At 37.9% G+C, this 15959-nt stretch overlaps 1 long non-coding RNA gene across 1 annotated transcript in view; it reads right to left on the bottom strand.

The window, feature by feature from the left end:
* Nucleotides 1-374: 374 nt before the first annotated feature.
* The window catches only part of LOC120741739, a 431134-nt gene continuing 415549 nt past the window's right edge, over nt 375-15959 (bottom strand). The window contains exon 13 of the long non-coding RNA XR_005697678.1: nt 375-2517. This is a non-coding gene — a long non-coding RNA (uncharacterized LOC120741739). The remainder of the gene's footprint in view (nt 2518-15959) is intronic.

Genomic DNA, 15959 nt, shown 5'->3' with positions numbered 1-15959 from the left:
GTTTTTAGAAAAGTATAATGCTCGGTGCACACTCCTACCGCCAAAAATGTTCTTTCCAATGACCGCCATGAAACATGTATTTTGCCCTTTTTTTTGCCACACTTTGAATCCAATCCTCTGACATGTATTTGTTTCTTTCAGCGTAGCTCTCTAACTGGCCCCACTGCCCTCCCTGGCTCTCCCTCTCCACCGGTGGCAGAAGATTTCCATATGCGAGCTGTCATGGCCTGGCGGATGCATACTGTCAGGCGGGCGTGTCGTGCCCAGCATGGAGCTTGGCTGGGCAAGATGGAAGGTGAGCCAGCCAACCACGCCACACGGCTGGTGGCCACATTAACCCGTACGTGTCAGAGTGTGCAACACTGACGAGAGGTTGTTGCTCTGGTGTTGCTACATACGTTTGCTGTCTAACACGTCCTTCTTTTCTCCAGCACACACACATAGATTAGAACCCCTGTGGTGCAGAGAGTGTATACATTTATCCTGCCAGTAAAAGAAGGGGGTGAGGGGGGGGGGCAACACGGGGTCTGGGGAATCAGTAAAGGGTAGAGAACAGAGAGAAGACTGGGAAGAACACAGAGGCTCTTTAAATAAACTCTGTATGGGTTGCATGTAAAGTGCTTTCCACATCGTTTCCAAAGTAAGGGCATCACAGTGAAGCCTGGAGTGTCTTTCTTTTATGTGTTTTGTTATTGTGCACTGAAAATGTGGTTTTAATAGATTTTCTCACTTGATATTTTGTGTAAGAAACAAAAAGAAGCAGAGAAAAGAAGTGGCAGCCAAAGTAGAAAAATAATAAAGCAAGATTTTGCTGAGCTCAGTTTCTTGCCCTGCAGTTTCCCCTTACCTGCTTTGATGTTCAGACCAATGGTAAATGATTAATCAGGGTAGCTATAAATATAATGACACTGATCAGACAATGATAAAACAGGAAGTCGAGCACTACAGGAAGAAATTAAGAGCAGATTAAATGTTGGAATGGATTAGAAAGTAAAAGCTTCTTTCTCTTTTTGTGGGTTGTTCAGTGATTCCATCAGGGATGTTTTTGGAAGCAGGTTTCATTTTGCGTCAGCCCCCTAACATCTACCAGGATCCTAGGTTGACCCAACAAGGTTTAGGACTGAGTTTAGGATTTTGGTTTTAAGTTTACCCCTTTTTATTATTAAATTTATTCTTGTTTGGAATACCCAATGGAAAAGCCTTCAATAGAAACACAACATCTTGCACACTCAAAAAAAACTGTTGTTGGATGAACACAATTTAATCATGGCACCTTTTTCCACGTGATTTAACGAAGTACAATAACCCATTTTTGACCATGTCAAACCAACACATTTGGCATTTGGTGGCTTAATGTAATCAGATTACGTTGGATCAACGTAGTATACTTACATTGACTTGAAGAGATTTATTGAAGTATGTAAAGTGAAATTTGTTTTAATTCATTCTACACAAGGTAAAAACTTAGGAAAACACAATGAAATCTTATTGTTTGAACAACTACTTTGTTAATCAAGGCAATTACTGCTAGTCTTGCTTAATGAACCAATTTGGAGGTTGATGATTTCATAGAGACAAACAACCATTTGCACTTACATTCATGGATAATTTAGAATCACCAATTAATCTAACTCTAATTACACACTGCAAACCAGCCAGATTGTGGATTTGAACCCAGGCCCTTCTTGCTGTAAGGCAACAGCACTAACCATCACACCACCAAGCTGTCAACCCAGGTTTAACAAAAGTAGGAAAGCTATGATTACAAGGCTTGATGCAGAATTTTCTGTACATTTTTGTCCTTGACAGGTTAAACCACAATAAATAGCGATAGCATACATGTGGTGTGGGTGTAGTTGTCTGCCTCAAACGAAACCCAATCCAACCCTAAATGGATCACCGGTGACCTGGAGGGTGTTAAGAGCCAAACCCATTTGGTACAACCTGAAATCTTGTTTAAGTATATTTATTTTTAAAGTTTTTCATTTTTTGATCTCCTGTCAGCATTAGTAACATGTGTTTTGTGTGTCATACATTTGATTCACAGGTTCAAGTCTAAGACATGATGGCCTATAAATAAAAGCCTATTTCTTGCTAGTAATTACCCCTAGCAGAGTGACGTGAATGTTTTTGCCCACATGACAGCTTGTATTTACAGGAAATTCAATATGACATGAACTCTGCATCACTCTTGGCAAAACTGTCAAGCCACTGTTTATTAGGTGTAACTATTCCTAATCAATGCATATACGTAGGCTGATAATACATGGTGAAACCTGCCATTAGCTTTTTTAGAACCAAGTGGCAGTTTCATTATATAAAATCAAGATTTCCTCACATTCCAGGTGCTATTTCTATAATTTAAAGTTATGAATAAGTAATATGGTGCTATTAAATATATGCATTTGTTTTCACACTGCATTATTCACCAAACAAGTAAAAAAAAAATATTGTGTTAACTATAAGTACTGACCTTTCCATCACACCCTCCACCAGGCAGATCTGTCAAGATGGCATCTGAAAATAAAACAAGACAGAGAAAGCGAGAAATCAGAGAATGATGTTAATGCCACATGGAAGATTTGGAGCGGTGACTCATGACTAACTTCCCAACGACGATATCAACCAGCTGTCACCATGGTGCTGACCTTTACTGTGGCCCAGGGTGACCAGCGCTTTAGCGTCAATGTAAACCTGACCCCTGACATTTCCACGGCTCAGTGCCATCGTGAGGGAGTGAAGGGGGGCAGCAATCAGGAGAAATGGATGTGGTGTGTGCATGTGTGTTTCAGCAAGATGGATGAAGAGCATACAAAGTTCATTACCATCACACCTGCAAAGAAACACTCAGCTCCACTGGTGTCTGAATTGTTAAGGTCATTCATATTTTTGATGTCCTTGTGATTTTGAGACACCAAAGAGTCTGAAACTGACAAGCAGGGGAAGAGGATGAAAAATAATTTCTTCAAGTGTGTCTCCTCTCTGTAGAGGTCTGCCTGGAGCTGGGTTAATGAGGACATAATTGTTTTTTTGTTTTTTGTTTTTTTGTTATTTTGAAACTCTTCTCCTATTAAAGAAGCTTCTAGGTTCTAAGGCATAAATATCATTATATCTACAGATAAGTACACATGTTTGAACGTACAGACACAGAAACATGCAGACATTCATTTGAACATACACACATCCATACTTGTATATAGTTGTAAAGTATGGCCCAAAATAAAGGGGAAAGATTAATGGAAAACTAACCTATAAAAGTGTGTTTTCAGTAGCTGTTTAAAACAAATCACAGAATCAGCCAACCAGCCTTGAGGAAGGTTGTTCCAAAGTTGGAGCACCATAACCTCAAGAGCACAGTCACCTCTGGTTTTAAAATAATGAGAATGTGGCACATGTAGAGTTTTACGTGTTAATAACAGGATTTTAAAGTGGATTCTGAATTTCACTTAAAGCCAGTGAAACAACACAAGAATTGGTGTGAGATATAAAGGCAACTAGTTTTTGTTAGCAGTCTTGCTGCTTGTTTTTTGCACCAACTGGACGACTGAGCAATGCAATGCACCTCAAAAGTACAGCTGTGTATCATCTGCATAGCAATGGCAGAAAATCCCATCAAACCTTCAAGTAGATGGCCAGGGAATAACATTTCTAAAGAAAACAGAAAACAGGTCCAAGGTTTGGTCCCTGGGGAAAAAAACACATATGATTGGTACAGAGGAGGACATACAGTGGCTTACAAAAGTATCTTCACATTGAAACCTATGACACACACCAACTGATCATGGTGCTACGTGAAATGCCAACTAGCCATTGTTTCTCTAAAGCTGCTAGAACTCTAGAATACCAATGGAGCGCTGACTAATACCAAGGGGAAATGTTATCTTGGTACAGTATGCTCCACCTGAAACCCCCTACAACAGGATAAAAACAGCAGTAAAGGTGAGATGATCTCTTGTTTCTCTTCCTAGTTTTCAAGTAGAAAATAGAAGTAAGGAAGTAGCCATCTATGGAGCAGATAATAAAGAGTGTGTGTGTGTGTGCGTCCACATGTGCAAAAAAAAAAAAAAAAAAAAAAAATGTATATACCGCCTTAATGTTATTCAAGTTGTATATCTTCTTTTTTCATGTATTTAAATTTTTACCCCCAATGCTTTAAGGCATTGTATTGATTTGCCCTTTTAAAAAAGGGTTTCCTTATTGTTTGCAGCTCAGTTTTTTTTATACTGTTTTAAATGTGTGTGTGTGTGTATGTATATTTATATATGTTTATATATATATATATATATCATTTAAAACCAATTAATAGCTTTATTATTGCTGATGATGGCTCAGATGATAATGACAGACAGTATTTTATCCAAATAGAAGCAAAATTTCCATGATGTTGACACTAATTGTTATGAAGATTATAATGATGGCATTTGATTGGATGATTAAAATTATACAAGAGTGGTGGTATTGATTGTGATGAGTGTAAAAATGTTAGGGATGATGATGATGAGACTTGGAATGATTTTGATTACAATGATAATCATGATCTGATGATCGTGATAATCATTCTAATGAAATGATGATGACGCAGGATTTGTTTTATTTTGGAAATGAGAATTAGGAATCTATAAGCCTGAGATCTCTAAGTCATCACAGGTGACAAAACTAACCTTAGACTGAATATTGGGAAAAACCAAATGGGCTTTTTAGAAAAAAGTTATTTTCATATAAGCCAGAACCGTTGCTTTCTTTGGTTCATTATTAATAAAACTTGAAAAAGAAATGAATAAACAAAATTACTAAATATACACATTCTGTTTGCCAACAGTTAGACTTGGGGTTTTAACCAATTATGATTTCCTAGGAAAACATGATGGGGAAAACCGAGCGGACATGCCAGCAAGAGAAAAGTGAGGGAGTCAGAAAGGATAGAAGGAGAAAGAACATGAGGTGTAAAAGCAGCCAGAAAAAGAAAATGTAAGTGATATTAGTCCCAGGGATGGAGATAAAAGCTGTATTGCAAGAACCTAATGGTGGTCTTCACAAGAAGTACATGAATCACAGTCCTCGCCTACAGTGAGAGAGAGACAGAAAGAGAAGGAGAGAGAGAGAAATACATATGCAGTTTAGTTAAGTGGAAAGACCTTTGAAGTAGTAGTTAGTGAGCTGGCAGCTTCGTCGTCCTTTGTCTGCCTAACACCTCTGACAAACGTGACCAAAGAAAAGGAGCTAAAGTGAAAGAAAAATACTAATTAACAAATATTAAAAAAACAAACAGAAAAGAGATGGACAGTGTAAGCACACACTTCAAGTATTCACCGCTTTGATTTCATTCAGATGAATGTGTTTGGTGGGTTTTTGTTCACGGTTCTTCAAAGTATCCAGAATAACAGCAAAATGTGGTATCTGCTGAGACACGGCCTCATGGCAGTGAAACAAACACAAAAGCAAGATAATAAGAGAAAATAACCCCCCCCCACAAAAAAATGTTCAGCAAAACAGTGAAGGATGGTCAACAGTCAAGGTGGTGACATGTTAGCTAGTTAGCAAACACTAGACGATTTTCTCAGGCAGGAAGGTTAGTGTTGTGATGTAGGTTACTGTGTTGTCATGATCAGAGATGGGCTGTAACAAGTATGGTGAGGAATTAGTATTGCAAAAAAAGTAATTAGATTACTGTTACTTTCCCACTGTGCTACTAAACTGTGATTCTGTTTGTGAGAGTGTCACATGACAATGACGTACGAGTCTGCGATGTCCATAGCAGCAACAAACAATGGATAATATGCGGGGAGAGAGTACGACCATGTAGCGTTTAAAATTTGAAAGTACTTACATTACTTTCAGTTTGATTCCATGAAAAGTGACAAAAACATTAGTGTCCGCTCTACACTCTGCGTGGGAATAAAACTTTTTATCGCAAAAATAAAAATCCCCGCCACTGACATGACCGCTGCAGCACCGGGCAAAGCGGCACCGGCCCCTCTCCTGCAAAACAGGTGACAATAGAGTTAAGAGCGACAGGACTCAGTGCTGCTGAATCTTTGATTTTATTTATTTTTTGCTGTGTTTTACTTGCATCTACTTGAAAGAGTGAGTGTAAACACAAAAAATATTTTATTTTATATGCTGGAATATGCAGAAAATAGGTTTAAATGTTAAACAAACTTCTTCCAGTCAAAGACTGTTGCATATAATTTAATTTTTGCTTGATGCAATGTGCATGAAATTAACAGATTAAAACTAAAAACAACTTAAAACAAGTTTTAAAAAGAGTCTTTTTCATGTGATTCAATTTTATATGATGAATTATGCAGAAAAATTAGAATTGGGCTGAAAGGTCTATTGCTTTATTACGTATTCAGGTTGTGTAAGCATGTTTTTATAGAGTAACTAAAGTAATAAAGTAAATAATTACTTTTTGAAAATAAGTAATCAGTAAAGTAACGGGATCACTTTCTTGGAGAAGTAATCAGTAATTAGTAACTAATGACTTTTTTAAAGTAATTTGACCAACGCCGGTCTCGATGCTGGTTTCTGTAAGCTTGTTAAAGTGGTTTCTTTTCTATTAAAGAGAACAACTTATCTTTGTGTAAATGTATAAACAAACTTCAATACTATTTTATGACCTACAGTAAAACAAGTCATAGTTAACATTCTCACCAGTTGCTGGCTTGTTAAGCACACTTTGCATCAGCATTCAGTTCATGATTATGACAAACTTCTTAATGACATTAATGAAATAATACTGGAAGCTCATATGCTTCTTAAATGGAATGGATATCATGTCACTGCTTTATTGTATGTAGGATAATTAAACTGATATTTAGTGCTTAGTATTTAAATTGACAGTGGATATAATTACATTTGCCCTTTGAGGTGTACAATAATGTGAAGCAATTACATTATTTTAAAAAAATCCAGAATATAATAGTAACATCAACATTTCGTTGCTGATGTTACAAGGGAAAATGTCACAAACTAAAATACTGTGACAAGTAGTGAAAAGTAGATAAGGACTGTGGGTATTTAACTACATTTTAGCTTGGCCTATGGGCATTTTGAGGGCTAACATAATAGCCAATGCTCTTCCAGCTTGTTTATTTGCCATAAGTTGTGGTTCCTTTTATCTTGGTTAGTGCTACACATTTAAACATGTAGGAGCATACACGACAGCACTTGCTCTTGGAAGTTCCTGATTTTAAAAGAATTAGGGTGAATATACTTCTAACCTCTGGAACAAAACATGTAATGTCACATTGTACCTCAACTCTCTATGTCAGCGTATCTTTTAGTCAAATTACCTGCAACTTTTGAGCGCACTTTGGAAATTTGACATAGTAAAGCGCCCAGAATTGGATTACATGACATACTGCCCACACACACAATTAATGACTTTCACTTAACTGAAGACATAAAAATGATATTTATGTACACATAGCCCAGTGGAAAGATCCCACAACAATACAACCCACAACTCTAATACTGTCCTCTCGATTCACTGTTCTCTCAACTTGGGCCTGTTGTTCTGTGAATAAATCTCTGGAATTTGAAAATGACAAGGAGGAGATTTATGAAAGCATAAGTGTCTGATTCTGGTGGAATTTATAGTGCAGAGCAAGGGATATGCAGATGAGTGCAAAGGGGGTTGCAGGTATGGGCAGATGTGTTTTTGTGTGTGTGTGTGGTATGACAAAGGGGCTTACAGCACTTTTTTAATCATTTGAATGTTATTAAATGTGACCTAGTAGTAGCCAAGCTGAAGTAATGTAGAGAGCTTGTGGGATCCATGCAGTCCAACGCAATGTGAGCCAGAGCAAGTAGCTGCTCACCAGGCTTCAAAGTACTGTGTTAGGAAATCAGTGGATATTCTACTTGATTTTAACTTATATACCAAATTGTTTGTATCTTACCAACACTTAATTATTTTCAGTTCTATATTGTTGTTAAGTACAATTAGAAATTTAAGCTTTAAAAAAAAAAAATAACTAAAACTTTTTTGTTGTGGAGCGATAGCCATACCTGAAAGGATTTTGTGAACTTATGGAAAAAATAGCCTTAGTTTTGGTATTTCTGAATTTGGTAAAATGTGTTGTCACAAACTGCCTTTTCTGGTTGCTTATGCTTTACTGGATGTGTTTATGCTTCCTACAATGCAAAGTGACATCGAAGTGACGTCTTTTATAAGTCATTTTTGGACGTCCAATTTTGGTCCACTGAAGGGGTTTTGTGACCCCAGGCAACGTCTTTTTTTCAACGTCTGCTGAATGTGTGGTGTTGACGTCCATAAGACCTCCGTGTACAGGCTATTGAGAGTGTTCATTGAGAGCGATCAATGGACATCTCCAAGATAGTGCGGGCTCTTGAACTAAAACACGAGAGAGCAGCTGCTCTTTGGATTTGGAGCAGAAATGTCCTTAGCTCCTCACAGGCAGTTTGCAAAATGTCACATTGACAAAGACTGTCGAGCAGATAGTTCACTTCATACATACACACTTGCACAAACGTCTCGGGATTTCAGTCTCGCACGCTTTGGATCGTGGTTTCAGGAAGGCATCCATCTCAGTCAAATCGAGCAGCCGTCTCTAAGTAAATTGGGTGGTTGTTGCATTAAAAAAATCTAACTTGTAATTTAAACACAATAATTTCATGTTTCTATGAATGTAATTAAATCATGAAGAATCTGTACGAAATTCAACAACTTAATTTGTTCTTGTTGAGATGACATGATACAACCTAGTAAGAGTGGTTAGTTGCTGAACTCATGAAATTCACATGATCGCACGAGATGTCAAACTGCAGGAAAATCACTGGAGTTATAAGAGGCAGACAACTACACACACACCACATGTATGCTATTGCTATTTATTGTGGTTTAACCTGTCAAGAACAAAAACGTACAAAATAATTCTGCATCAAGCCTTGAAATCATAGCTTTCCTGCTTTTGTTAAGTCTGGATTGGTGGCATGGTGGTTAGTGCTGTTGCTTCACATTAAGAAGGTCCTGGGTTCAAATCCACAATCTGGCTAGTTTGCACTGGGTTCTCTCTGGGTATTCTGGTTTCGTCCCACAGTTAAAAGTCAAGCAGTTGTTAGAGTTAGGTTAATTGGTGATTCTAAATTACCTGTGAATGTAAGTGCAAATGGTGGTTTGTGATAGACTTGTGAGTTGTCCTGCCTTGTAACCTATCACTTCAGGGTTATTTCCCAGCCCCCCTGCACCAGAATAAGGTTAGGAGGATGGTAGCTATTGTAGATCCATTCAATCTTTATGGTAACCAGACTCTAGACTTTGTTGAACATTATGTAATATGAAGACAACATGTAGTATTTAAGTGACCAAGTAGTACTGGGGTAAAAGTTATTGAATAGTGTTGAAATAAAATGACAAAATTGTGAAGGATTAAAATATTCCAAGAGCTCAACTTACTTCATCTGAACATGTTTCAATCGTGTTTTATGAACACAAAATGCACATGTTTATTACATATGAAAAAGTTGTGTTGATTTAACTCAATTGTTTAAGTTTCTGCCAAAGCAAAAAATTTGTGTGCAACCAATGTCCACTATTGAATCAAGTAAATCCAACATGGCCTTTTTTTCAGTGTGGTTGGACATCCAAATTATGGACCAAGTTTGGACCTCCAGAATTGATCATGGACCGACGGACCCAATATCATGCATCATCTGCACATCTATCTGATGTCCAATGTTTAGTTGGTTTGTATGTCTACAAGACTTTGAGTCAAGCGCGTATTCACTTTTCAGAGAATACGCGCTTCTTTTGCGCTTCGGACTCCTTCTGACATTTCTTTGGAGGTGAAGGAACACCAAAGTAATTGCTTAAAGGAGCTTGCTTCTTCGACATCTTTAAGAGATCTAAATAAATGTCTGTCATCCTCCAGAAAATCTTATGTATGCAAACGCGCGTTGCAACTTCTTATCTGGTGCGTGTCTTTTATTTTGACAGCGCATGCGCACCTGCAGACCACTTATGTGCACCCCTGCATTATATGCATTATATTATATATAAGCTAAACTGAAATATGCAAACTCATTATGAAAATTATCTGAAACTAAATGGAATTAACCTTTTTTCTGCCATTTGTATCTGCAATCTCATATTTTTGAGTTTGCATTCACCTGAATTAATATTACATGGATGACTAGGAAGAATAGTTTCAAAAAATACAAGACAAACCTATAGAAGTACCTAACCTGATGGGTAGATTGTGAGTCCAGAATTTTTTTGTCAGTGTATAAAGTACCACTCCATAACCCTGGCATTAGAATCAGTTATCTGAAAACCTGCACAATCATATAAACTCAACAGAGGTGCTGGAGTGTCACACATATAGTCTCTGTGCACAGTGCACATATTATGGCCTATCTTTAAACATAATAACTGTGCCTTTTATTTGATTCATTAAACACACAAACTTCCAATGTCATTTTAAACAGGCTCTAATCACATTCATCTGTTTAAACAGAGGCGCATAGAGACAGAGTGAGAGGGGATGAAAGCCACGCGGAGTGAAAGAGAGACTGTGGTGAGAGGGCTAATGAAAGAGTTGACAGTGTTTACTCAAGCTGTGGAAAGTAGGCACAAATACAGAGAAACAATGGTGGAGGGAGTGGCGTGGATGGATCGCAGCAAGTAGTTGGTACCCATTCGTACTATAAATACAGTAAATTCTCAAATAGAAGCCTTAGCCTTTATTTACTTGAGCTGCAGAGAGGACCTCTTCATTGCCTTTCCACCCTTCTCTTTCTGGTATATTTTGTACTCGCTATGTTTATTTAATCAGATTTTTACTGAGTGCTGTATCTCTTTCAATTTTAACAAATGGCTACAGATGTAACAGGTAACCAATTGTTACATCTTGTATACATATGTTCTGATCTTGATTGTTACTTTCATTGGTTGCATTTTGCTTTTTCTTTTAATTTTTTAATGTAGCAGGAAACACAGTGGAGAGGTTCACTTTCAGTGACTGGAATTCCTGAAGGTGAAGCCTATGTGTCGGCACACCTGTCAATCAAAGCAGCCATGGTCCTAAGGTAAACCTCACTGATGTTCAAATTGGAAAAAAAAAAAAAAAATTACCCACCAAAGAAACTCTTCAAAATGGCCAAAAATATTTTGATGCCAGCCTATAAACTTGTTAATCAGTGCTTTCCGACACTTTCTGTGAAGTTTGATGTTCTTGTGGAGTCAGCCTCAAGTGGCCGTTGGGGGAACTGCAGTTTTTAGCACTGATTGAAGCAAAAACAGATCAGGGCTTGAGTGCATTATTTTACTGATGCTGTTTCTTTAGAATTTTCTATTTGAGGCATATACAAGCAATTTAGACTCTCTTCATTAAACCTGTTGTAAAAGACTTTTACAACAGAGTGAATCAGTTTTCACTCTGGAAAACACTTGCTTTACATCAGTATCTGCTAACTCATTATTTTTCAGTGTGGTAGACATGAATTGCACTTTGCGTTGTGCAAGCTTTTAGGACTTACTAATAAATTAAATTAGTTTATGCTTTGCTGTACAACCTTTCATTCTGTTTGCATATGTGAGTGCATCCATCGCGCAGTCACATATGTGTGGAGAGGAGCATTTCTGTTCAAGGAAGTAAGATAGAGCAGGCCGGGGCATATTGTAATTACTCGCTGCATTAAAATCGCTCTGTGTTATGGATCACAGGGGGGACAGTGACGTCTGAAACGGCTGACAGCCGTCTGCTTCAGCGATTGTTACTTTATTTGACAGCAAACATACAGCACACAATTCAGACAGAGGGCAGCATAAAGGGGAACATTTTTATACTTTTATATCGAAATACCTCGATAACCTGACTTTTTCTGTTCAGCTTTTTCCATCCCGGAACTTCCCTTTGTCTGGCCATTTGAGGAGAGCTTCTCCCTGACCTTCTGCTACAGAGAGTGATGACAAGGACAGCCCACACTGACCTTGACATTCACCATGCTAAATGGCTCTTTCCACAGCCAGTCAGCAAACACATAGGCAGGCAGGCAGGCAGGCAGGCAGGCAGGAAGGAAGGGGCACCTCTTCTGGATAGTGGCTATGTGGCATCTTACTGTGGGAAGAAAGATGCTATAAAGAAGAGGAGGGATGACTCCAGGAGGATGTTTTAATACGACCACGAGGGTTGTTTTAATAGGATCTTTTAGTTTATTGGTATGCAGAGGTTATGCATACAGTCATTCCAGTTTTGGGCAGTTTTTTGTAGTGCAGTGAATAGAGCCAAGTCTCCAGACAATGCAGCGGTAACCACAGTGAGATAAAAAATCACCTGCCTATCCCTCAGCAAACACTGTGTATGCTACGCTTAAATAATGACATTTTGTAACACACCGCTAAAGTACAGAAATAAAGTTACGTTGAAACCAAGCACACCATTGTTTTTCTTGTGACATTACCAATAAGTCTGATGTGTCACATGGCCCTCTTCCTATTGAAAAAACAAAAGTTGTATCCAAGATGGCCGACTTCTAAATGGCCACCATGGGCACCACCCATCTTGAGGAGTTTGCCCCCTCACATATACTAATGTGCCACAAACAGGACTTTAATATCACCAACCATTCCCATGTTATTACGGTGTATCCATATAAATGGCTCACCCTGTAGTACTCGTGTAGTATTACAATTTCTTGTTTTTCTGTTTCTATGTATTCACTGAAAAAAGACAATTCAGTTTAACACAGTTTCAACACAGAGAATGGGAAGATTTTCAGCTTTCAAAAAAAATTCATTTCAAAAAACCAAAATACACTAAAAAATACACAACTACAATAAATACACATATTAGGAAAATATAGTGTTAATTCCAAAAGTATTAAAAACTGGAAAATTATAATTAACTAAAATGACTACAGCTCTGATTTACCTTTAATAAACCTTTGGCGTTTACTGCAAAAGATTTGACATCCGTCATCAGAATCAGAATCAGAATACTTTATTAATCCCGAAGGAAATTATGGGTTACAGCAGGCAGCACGCTAATGGCGCATGCACACTTACAAAGGAACCTTCTGATCAAACTTTACACAAACATCACATTGGGAAGACATGTCAGAGAGGTAGGCTGATAGGAAAAGACAACGAAAATACATAATATGAGGTGAGAGGAGGAGTTTATAAAAACTCCACTCAGACTGAGCTCCTAATGCTCATGAATTTGATTTCAATTGGAAGTGTGATCCATACACTGAAAGCCTTCATGGAGAATGCTAATTGTCCAAATTTAGATTTGCAATGTGACATTTTACAGCTCACCATGCTCCTAGTAATGCGATTCAAGGGATGTGATATGGTCTTGTCTTCAAATATATCTAGAAAGACACTCTGGAAGGCTAATTAAAATAAAACACAAATGAGTGAAACTCAAATGTGCGAAAAACCATCAAAGGTAATAAAAACACTGCATGGCATTCACTGAGAGGTCGCCGTGTATACTTTTTTCAATTCAATTTCATTTCTATTTTAATTATACAGCGAGCGCCAAATCACAATAACAATCAAATGTCTCCCCATGAGCAAACACTTTGGCAACAGTGGGAAGGAAAAACTCCCTTTCAACATGAAGAAACCTCTGGCAGAACCAGGCTCAGGGAGGGCTGGCCCTCTGCTGTGACCGGTTGGGTTTACAGCTTCACTTCAGCTTTTATATGTAATAACTTTGCTCTTCCCAAAGGCTGGATGACAACAGCACAAGCTAACAGATTAGCAGTGGTGACAGCTGTAGCTGTGGGCCTGCAAAGTTGTTCTGTACAGGACCAACACAAAAGTACAAATAAGCCATTAACCTTGTCTATTTTATCACAATCTTGTTTTCAGCTAGAATAATCCGATATATTTAAAACTGTTGCATCCTACACCAAAGTCAAGAGACGGTCTCATCCTGGCTACGGGCACACCATTCACAGTCACATATGTTATGGTAATTATTGATTCTAAACTAGCTGTAGTGAACACTGGTTGTTTTGAAACCAGTAATGACTGACGGTCAGATTGCACTGAGAAATTGTCCTTGGATGCTAATTGGCTAACAATTTCACATGGTAACGCATATTCTGGTGTACAGCATTTCTACACATTAATGTAGAGCATAATTTACAAAATTAACATCATGTTGTAGTCAATAACATTTGAAACTAGCAAACTAGTACCTAAATTATTTAGGTCACATCTGTAGAAGAATGATGTCATTGCCAACATTCACTGTTGTGACCACACACGTTGACCTTACCTGTTTATTATATGAGAAGAAAAATGTTACACCAAAACAAAAGTTTATTGCTATTACATGTAACCATTCTAACTTTAAACCCCTTACGTTGTCGAACACATTTCAGACATTAGAGAGATCATCACAGAAGTGTCTTCTTAAACAACAAAGTACGACACTGCTGGTAATTTCTGGCTTGCTGTCCCTTGTCCCTAATGAGATAAGATAGTGTCGGGTGAAAACAGCGCTAACCTTTCTGCTTGTTTACACTCGTCGCTGACATTACCTGAGGATGGGCTGGGGCGAGGGATGAGAGAAGGAAGCGAAGGGGTGACCTCTCCAAAGTTTACCCAGTAGCCCCCCTTGCTCTGTACCCGATCTCCCCTCGAGAGTCTGCATTTGGGCCTTAATGAGGGACCCGGTGGAATAGTAGGGACGTCGTCTCAAAGAGCACTGGGATGTTGAGACCGGCCAGGCGAAGGGGAAGAAGAGCGAGTATGTTTGTGTATGTCTGGCTTTTGTCTTTGTTACCGGAGGAGCTTTTGGAAGGTAAAGTGCCCAGGGAGAGTAGCCATATTCACAATGAGGATGTTTGTGAAATATATGTCTCCTTAGATGATTGTAGAATGTGGTTTTATTTTATCTCAAAGCCTCAAACTTCAGAGTAACACTGAATTCAATAAACAATGCTTCACAGATTTCCGCTCTTTTTCAGTGTGCGATAAATCCGGCCTAAGCAATGAAATCTTAACTTTTAGAAAGATTTAGGTCAGAATTAAATCCACTTACAAACACTAATACCATCTCCTAGAAATTAAGGTTTTACACATAAATTCTTTCACCAGTACGTTTTGGTGTAATGTAGACACTGTCTTGATTAAATAGAGGCCTGATTTTTTTTGTTTAAATTAAGTCAAACAAATTAATTAATGCATTTTTTATTTGTGAACTGCACTGGTTCAACGGGAGGTGTTTGGGGTTTGATGACTGGTGTACAAAGCACACTCTCACACTAGAGGCTGAGGTCCGTATCAAGACTTAATTAAGGCAACAGAAGAAGTTTGATTAAGGTTAAAGAGAGACTGGTTGGAGCACATACTGTATGTTGTGACTCACATTACTATGAACAATAAATGTATTGTGTCTGAATTTTGTCTTTTTTTTGAGACAGTTGTGTCTCTGCTGCTTCCTGGGACACTCAGGCTGTTTTGTTGATCATTGTTGTTGTTTTGAAAATCATTTAGTACAACTGGGAAAACATAAAGATAGAGCAAATATCTGTTTTTTTCTTTTTCCTTTCTGTTCTTTAAGGCCACAATCAGCAATTTCATACTGTCAATGAATAAAAGAAAGACAGTCTTTCAGGAAATACCTTGAGTTTGAAATGTCCATCTGGTTTGTTTGGAAATGGCTTTTTGTAGAGACAAGAGTGAAACAAATACCAGCCTTGTTCAAAGTTTCTTTCTGAAGTTAATATTTCTGAAGAGAGTGTCGACGTAAAGGAATTAGAAGAATGCAGATATCAAGAGGTCTGAATTTTCATTTTATTCAATGTGTTATGAATGGGGTTTTTAAATTAAAAAGAAAAAAGCGAAGGCTTTTTTTTATCCACTGAACTCTTCGTTTGTCCTTCACGCTATACAAAATCAATTGCCACTGACCTCAGCAGGTCTTTTGATTGTAAAAGTGAAGAAGTAAGTGAGAAAAGTAAACTGTTAAACT

This window comes from Simochromis diagramma, unplaced genomic scaffold (assembly GCF_900408965.1).
Source record: "Simochromis diagramma unplaced genomic scaffold, fSimDia1.1 OVJJ01000486.1, whole genome shotgun sequence".
Classification (NCBI taxonomy): Eukaryota; Metazoa; Chordata; class Actinopteri; order Cichliformes; family Cichlidae; genus Simochromis; species Simochromis diagramma.
This window is presented reverse-complemented; position numbering and strand designations above follow the sequence as displayed.